The following is an 8,074-nucleotide window of genomic DNA, read 5'->3' on the forward strand; positions in this document are numbered from 1 at the left end:
CGAATCGAACTGTCGCGAGGACGAAAATGTCGTCCCTTAAAAATGCGTATAGAAAAGGATGGGAAATCCCAGAATGAAAAGGATGGATGCACAGACGAGGAGAGTGAACGTTTCCACGAAACGTAACGGACGGAAATTGGTCATAAATAAACCAAGTTTAAGGATCTACCGTACGCGACTGGCAATGCTCAGTCGCGACGAAATCTTAAGGGAAACAATTGCTTGGCCCAGATGATGGACACAAACCAGACGGGTATCGGGTTTAGGAAACGCGCGGGCCTGGTCGCCAAGTGCTAACCCGCGGTGGCCAGACCTGCGCTGTGTCGTAGGAACGCATTGTTATTTCTTTAGAGAATTTACGACTCGAAAATACCAGGAATCGTAGCCGCCACACTTGGTATCCACAGAATTGCAGCCCCGCATAATAACCAGATCGAATGAAACTAAAGATTTCCGATCCTCCTTGTCCAGCGGAACGCAGGAACGAAACAATTAACTTTTGGACCCCGAAGTTGATAAAGGAGGGAGAAGTTGGCTTCCTAGCCATCGTTAACGAAGAAGCATTCAAAAAGGTTGATACCGTCCATGATAAATAAGACCCAGTCCCATAAGCGTAGAACTTCGTCCACGAGGACAGCTAGAAAAGAAAGCAACTTTGGTCGCCAAAGTTTCCTTTCAATATAAGCGAGGAAAATTCCGGAGTCACAAGACCAGCCGCGAATAAACTGAACTGCAACGGCATCGGGGTCTTAAATAAGGTACTCGTTACGTGATGCCAGAACTATTGAAGTAGCCATAATCTCCCTGGGTCGGCGATGCGAGGGTTTGGGGGGGGGGGGGGGGGGCAGAGAAGGATTAAACTTTGACTTCGCGAGTTTGTTTCCGCAGGGATCGAGCAACGGCGCATTTTATCCGGAAGATGGAGGGAAAAAAAGGGAGAAACGGAACGTCTTGTTCCGGGTTTCCTACGAAAAGTTCGTAACAAAACGCTATAGGGGGAAGAAAGTGAAACTAATGGTACATGTGCTGCATACGAAGATTCCTTTTATGTAAAATTGTAAACGGGCATGGTTACTTTTCTGAATCTCAAGAAATATATTTCGTATACATGCGGTATTCATCTACTTGCTGTTGAAAGTTTTAACCTAGATCTACCCGAAGTCTAATAATTCTACGAAGACTATCGCAATCGCTTGACTCACGGTTACCTCAAACCAAGCTAAAATCTAACCTCGATCGAACAGTTCTAGAGAAACTCAGGACTTATACAGTCGATTAATAACAGGATTGTCGTGTGTCTACATTGTACTGCTCAAAATCATTTAAGATATTCACTTCAAGATAAACAGAGTATACACGAAGATACTATCCACCAACTTAAGCTGATTAAGTTAATTGATTTCACACTACTAGCTTTTAATGTCAAGGCACATTACGAATACGAATTCGAAAATAAAGTAATTCGTGTAAATATGCAAACGAGCAATTACAAAGAGAGATGGTGATCGAGCGAGAGTGAGGGGATTGAATTTTAAAAATTGTTGTCAACGTTTTGCGAATCCGCAGACGAGTTATCATAAACGAGAATAAACAAATTTTAGTAATGAAATTTTATCCTGACAATCGTAACAGTCGGATAAGAGGAATTAACGTTGTGTACGTGAGTTTTCAGCAGCAGTGGGACCATCTCTAACTGCCAACAACTATTACGGTGTGTGGGAACCACCGCGGACCTACCACTGACCTTTCCGTGATCCTTTCAAAGGATTAAACTTTAACGTGTTCGCGGTAAGCACTTTCTCAAACATCCAGCAACAGTGTTTCTATTAACACTAGTAACCCAAACAGCCTGCGTGATATAATTGCGTTTAGTCACCCGAAAGGGTTGAACGATCCCTCGAAGACTGTATTCAAGAATAAAAAGTTTTGTGCATATATATACTAGAGAGCGAAAGAGAAATAAACCACGATACATAGTGTAGAACGTGGTTGTAATTCATGTACTGTCTTAAAATAATAACACGCAAGCAAACGTGATGCGTTTGAAGTTTGAAATTCCAAAACGATGTTTCTTGGAGCAATTTTGGACGATCAATCCTTCGCATAAGAAATATTGTCTCTCCACTAAATAACCAGTACACAAAATAAAAGAATTAATATCTAGAATTTTTCATTTTATACAATTCAATTGTAGTTAACAAGAGGTGCAAATGGATTTGGTTTCGGCAAGTGGAAGATTTCATAACATAGATAATACTTGAAATAAAAATTGTGCAAAATTGCCAGCTTTAAAATGAAAAGAAAAGAAATATTCGTTAAAACTTGAACAATCTTTCGAATCAAATATCGTTAATAGAAATAACTGCAATTCAAGTTTTATTATAAACCTTTAATTCCCAAGAGAGGCGTTATAAAACGAAATTAAGATTTATGTACGATCTAGCAGAAGTTTCGGCAGACCTAAGTCGAAACCCAATTCGCATGAAAGACTTGCCCTGAAACTGAAGATTTATGGACGGCTAAGACGAAAGTTCCTGAAACTTTAATTCTAAACCGATTTCACACACAGAATTTTACTTCGCGCCTATGTGTATCGACGGTCGATGTTAAAAAATATTTTTACATGGTAAATGCGGATCTTCGATCAACCTGCAGTACGGAATACCGAAACAGCCGCAAATCCATCAGGTAAAATGCGGTCAATATTATTACAGATATCCATTAATTCTGTAACGACCTTACAAGTAATGCAATTAAAATCCGTGGATATCCTGTCGTGATTTAATTAATGAATCGCTCGAAACCGCATTGAAAGTTACCAGAACGATGCTTCACTGTTGCAAATAAAACCTCTGGCGAAACGCACAATCAGGTAACTTTTTCACTTGAGCTAACGACTTTCAGCAGTTTTCCTGCATAGAAAATGTTGGGAATATTGAATTGAATCCAGCTTTTTATTTTATAACATCGTTTATGAATTAATCGATTAACTCGGAATAAAAATGATATTAATCTCTTCCGTATTAATTTTCAATTTAATTGGCTTGGTGATATTCTATTTCAACTATTTTATTCTCTCTTCAAGCAATGTTCGTTACATTTGATGTTAAATTGTTTGCGCGTACAGTAGCATCGCGGAAGCTCAAAGATTTCAGGAAGATGGAAATTGTAATCACGGTATTTCGATTACGCCAATAGCGAATCTGAGTTTACCTTTAGTCCTGATCGTACGAATCGCAGTTTATTTTAACCAACGATAGACTTGGAACTGGACACCTGGTGTATCATCGATTTTCCGTAACACGAATGCAGTCAATATTAGCGCATCTTTCTTGTAGCCGTTTAAACAAAGCTCAAAGAACTTGGAATTACCGGAACGTAATGGCGGATGAAAATCCGACCATCTTTGGGGTACTGAAATTCGGCGAACGTTTGCAATGAGTACTCCCTTAATTTGTTAAATAGTTTATAGTTGGCGAAGGAAATAATATTTTTATTTTATTTTCACATAAGGGAACAAATTTTAAACATTTTGTAAATACATAAAAATTTAATAATTTTAACGCTTCATGTCTGATGGAAAGTGCACAAAAATTGTTCATTTTAAATTATCTAAGTATAGTTCGTGTTTACACGTATAGTAATCTATTCTATTAAAGTTGATATAAAAACAAATATTCAAGGGACATTAAGTTACCGCTAGAAGTAATACATAAGAAAACATGCACCGTTAGAAAAGAAGCATCAATATTTTGGTTCGATCGACGTTCATCGAGTACTGGCCATATGCGTGTTTAAAGCAAACGCCGAAACGTAGCCGCACTTTCAAGTAGTATTTCCCTCAGGAACCGGTACGGAACAAATTGAACGGCCCTAGTCGCGACGAACAAACACCACGATTACCGTCTCTGGGGTAATTATTATTGGCATCGGATGCCGCTGCGCTAATCGACGAACGCGAGCATAAACATTTCTCGGAGGGTTCTCAAGCTCTCTCGCGGCGTTTTGCGAGTTAGTAGCCCGTACTTTTACTAACTCCTGGGTAACTTCGGGGGTGCGATCCAGATAAAGCTGCTTTATGAAGCCGGTGTGTACACACGCTTCCTCTTCTGCAATCGCGGCCTGTCGTCGAGCTGCGAGCCGTGGGCCAACAATACCGTACGTCGGCCGGTCGCCACGACCCGCCCGCACCAAGCGCAAACTAACTCACCTCGGCCATCGGGAAGCAACTTCAGGTATTTTCTCGTACGGCCCGCCCGCGAGTTTGCCCGCAACATAGTTTCCCCGGGATTAGCAGGTTGTTTCCAGTGGTACGCGCCTGTAGAATGTCATGATTTACGGGAATTATTTTGTTCATGTGTTAAATTCCGATGACTCGACCTAGCCGGCGTATCAACACGCGAAATCGCTTCTGCGGACTGATCCCATCTGCGTTTCTTCGACTTGTGTTTGGTTCGTGCTGTTTGCTTTGGAACGCTGCGGAGCGTCGTCGAAGTTTTAGCCGCCTCTGCGACTCGCTTCGATAAGGTTACCACTTAGTCGGTCCTCGAAGGGAGAGCGTGGCGCGGTGTGTCGTTCGTCCTGAGCTAAGTAATTGCCAGGTAACTTAGTTTTAATGATTATTACATCTTGCCAAGTAAGCATTAGGATTTGTCTAAATATGTGCAGGGATTTATACTTTAATTGCAACTTTAAATGATCAAAAATTGAATAAGAGAAGTATTTCGATGAACCTAAACGGGATGTACAAAATTGGGCTAAGGCAAGTTCTTTCGTAGCGTGTAAGCAGAAAATAGTTATAATACCGGCGCGAATCTTGATATTAAAAGAAGAAAAATATCCGTTGTAAATAGTTTTTTGCAAACACCAGAAAATTTCAATCCGTCATGTAGCAGTGATTAACTTATATCGCTGCAACAGAAATTCTTCATTAATTAATGGATTTTCTAATCTTCGAACTAGCATGATCCATAGCAACATCCACGAACTGCGTGACTTTATTGCTTATGTCACGCATCACTTTATTATTTATAATTTTTTTCTCTAATTAACCAAAATGGTATTGTTCTGTGGCGGCACTCGCCACTAGAGGGACAGCACCGTTTACACTTTCCTGAAAGTACCCGATGACCCATCGTTTCCAATATATAGAAGTTCTGAACTGTCCCTAATATCCCAGCGTCTTAGGCAGGGCCTGCTAGGTAGCCTTACCGATGAGTCCACTAGCAGGCCCAGGACGAAACGTTCTTCCCCTCTCTTTTCCTTCCTTCTTTCTTCCTACATCTTTACAGCACAGCAAACCGAAGCAGCGCCAGCCGCTTCAGTTCTAATTAGGTTCTAAAGTTCTTATTTTAGAAAACATATTTACTGTGTATATTCTTTCGTTAGAATTTCATTAACTTTATTGTTATCGGTGAACGAAGTTGAATCTCTCATAATATTTGAAAATAATCAAGAATTCTATATGTATAAAGTGCGAAATATTGAAATACTCCGAAATGAAACCAGAATAGTCGAAATAAAAGAAAAAAAGACGTTTAACAGCAACGCTTTGTAACAAAACAAATTTACATGCACACGTGCGAACCTTTTTTGCATTTCATTATATACCCGATAAACGTGAAACGTATCTCACAATTTCAAACGCTATCTCCCGTTAGTGAAGTTCATCCACGATGCAACAGAACTACTCAAAATATACAATTTCGAAAATATGGACAATTAGATGCGACGGCTTTGCGAGCGCAACACCGCGGTGCGACACGAAAAGGGTGCGTTCCGGTGAAACGGGAAAAACCAGGAGGCGTCGTATAAATCTGTCGCTTTCACACGATACTGTATTTAATTGGTACTAGTAGTGCGTAAAAGTTTTATACAATCACTTACGGTTCGCGTACACCGCTATCTGCGTCGTTGGACTCGGTTTTCGTCGTACCGACTGTATTATGGGCCGTATCATTTTTCCGCCTCTCCACCCGGTGGTCACTTTCGGACAGGGTGTGCAAGCGACCGCGTCGGTTTTTATATTTGCGAATGGACGGTCTTTCATGCAAGGCGGTCGAAATATTTTGTCGTTTCCTCTCTCCGTTCCCAGCGATATTTCAACCTGGCGGCGATAAATGAGACTTTTTTCATCACTGGCAGAAACATACCGCGCTTTTGTAATTTTACCGCTTCTGGACTTGTATTAGACGGGTTTATGACGCATCGCCTCAACGGAATTGATCATCAAACGTCGAGCAATTGGCGCTGATGTATGCTATAGTTATGAGCCGAGAAATATGCTGACTATGGAGATATGTATTAAATAATTCTATTAATAGTCATCTATGATAGAGTTGTGTAATGAAAATCTGTAAACGTACAAAATATATCATACTATAATATTTGTTTATTTTTTTCTTTTTTCTTGCATAGTTAAATGAAAGTTACGCTTGTGTACCCGAATGTTAAAAAAAAGTAAGCAAATAACTGTATTTCGATTCTACTTTAATATTTTCATCCACTCTCTTTTGATTATCCTGGCTTATAACATCCCTTAAAAACGGCCCTTCACGCGGTAGTTCTCGACAAGTTGCATTCTGAAAGAGCATAACGCTGTTCTAGGTTTAATTCGAGTGAGCATTTCCACGCGAACGGAAGAGCGTTCTATAAAACGATTTCGACGGTTTGTCAGCAAAATCGCGGAGAAGTCAGTCGCAGTCAGGCGTTACTCTTCGTTCGTTTCGTTTCCACGGTACTTTGCTTTTCATCTACCCCTACGCTTGGTACCATCCACCGTGCTCCAGCGGAATACAAACACTTGGAATTATTTGCATAGTTGGCCACGGTTATACAACAGTCACGTACCAGAAGGGGCTATCAAAATATTTTGTCGCATCCATTCCAGCCTTCTGTAAATTCACTTCGCGCGTCTGTTTCGCACCGCCGCCTGAATGATAGATGAATTTTTTTCTCGCCTTGTTCCCACAGATAAATTCCGTGGACGTAGCGGAACGCGGTCCTCGCGAATCATTACGAAGATGATAATGCGCAACGGCCTCGATTAAACAAACGCCGCTCGCACACGGATCAACACAAACGAAACGTAAGGTGCAATTTTATGGCGTCCTTTAATTGAGTCATTTCCAATAATTATCGCGCATTGCCGTTCAACGACGAACAATCTATTGTTTAAATAACGAGCGCGTACGTTTCGATGGATTCAGAATGATACTTGTTTACTTACCGGTTTGATTGAAAATCAGGGAGACGAGGCTTTGAAATTAATGTCAAATGTGATACTATCGGTGACCTCGGTTAGATTGAGTGCAGTCTAAATTGACGATTCCTGAATTCCTTAAAGGTCCCTTTAAGGTTCACGCCACGTTCATATTTGTACTTCACTTGTGAAAATCGTATTGTTACGCATCTAACACTGTCGTCTTAATATAAAATATTTGTCATTTTTCAAATATTTTGGCTGGTACGTAGTTGTAACTTTGTTTCAATAACAATTTGAATTACATTAATTGTTTTCACTTTGAATGCTTATCATTTTACATTATGCTTATAGTACTTCTAACATGGAATGCATATTAAGAAACGGCTGTTTTCAGGAATACTAAATTGATAAGACAGATATCAACAATTATATAGCATAGAGAAAATAATAATGGTAACATTATTGAATATAACGTATTGTTTTGACGGTTACGGCTCTTATTTGATATTTTTTGATAAATATGCATATATTGATGCAGAATATTTTACTATGTTCATTAAGTCTGAACCCAGGCTGACCACTTTAAAACAATAAAACGATGGTTAGGCTGTAATCGAGCAATGCGACACGCCGAGCACTCGCGGGCTATTTTTCAATGCCCGTTGGAAAGTCAATATCGACAACACGAGCTCAATACCAAAATGAATTCGCGAGTGATCCCTATTGGTCGGCCATTTTGTGGTTCAGCTGTGGTTCTAAAGTGGTCCGTCTGGATTGCGTTTAATTGAAACGGTGGAGAAACAAAATGTGATGTCACTTATTAGTAACAAGTACATAAAATCGTCATTTTTATATTCGTCGTGGGCATAC

The sequence above is a fragment of the Xylocopa sonorina genome, chromosome 3 (assembly GCF_050948175.1).
Source record: "Xylocopa sonorina isolate GNS202 chromosome 3, iyXylSono1_principal, whole genome shotgun sequence".
NCBI lineage: Eukaryota > Metazoa > Arthropoda > Insecta > Hymenoptera > Apidae > Xylocopa > Xylocopa sonorina.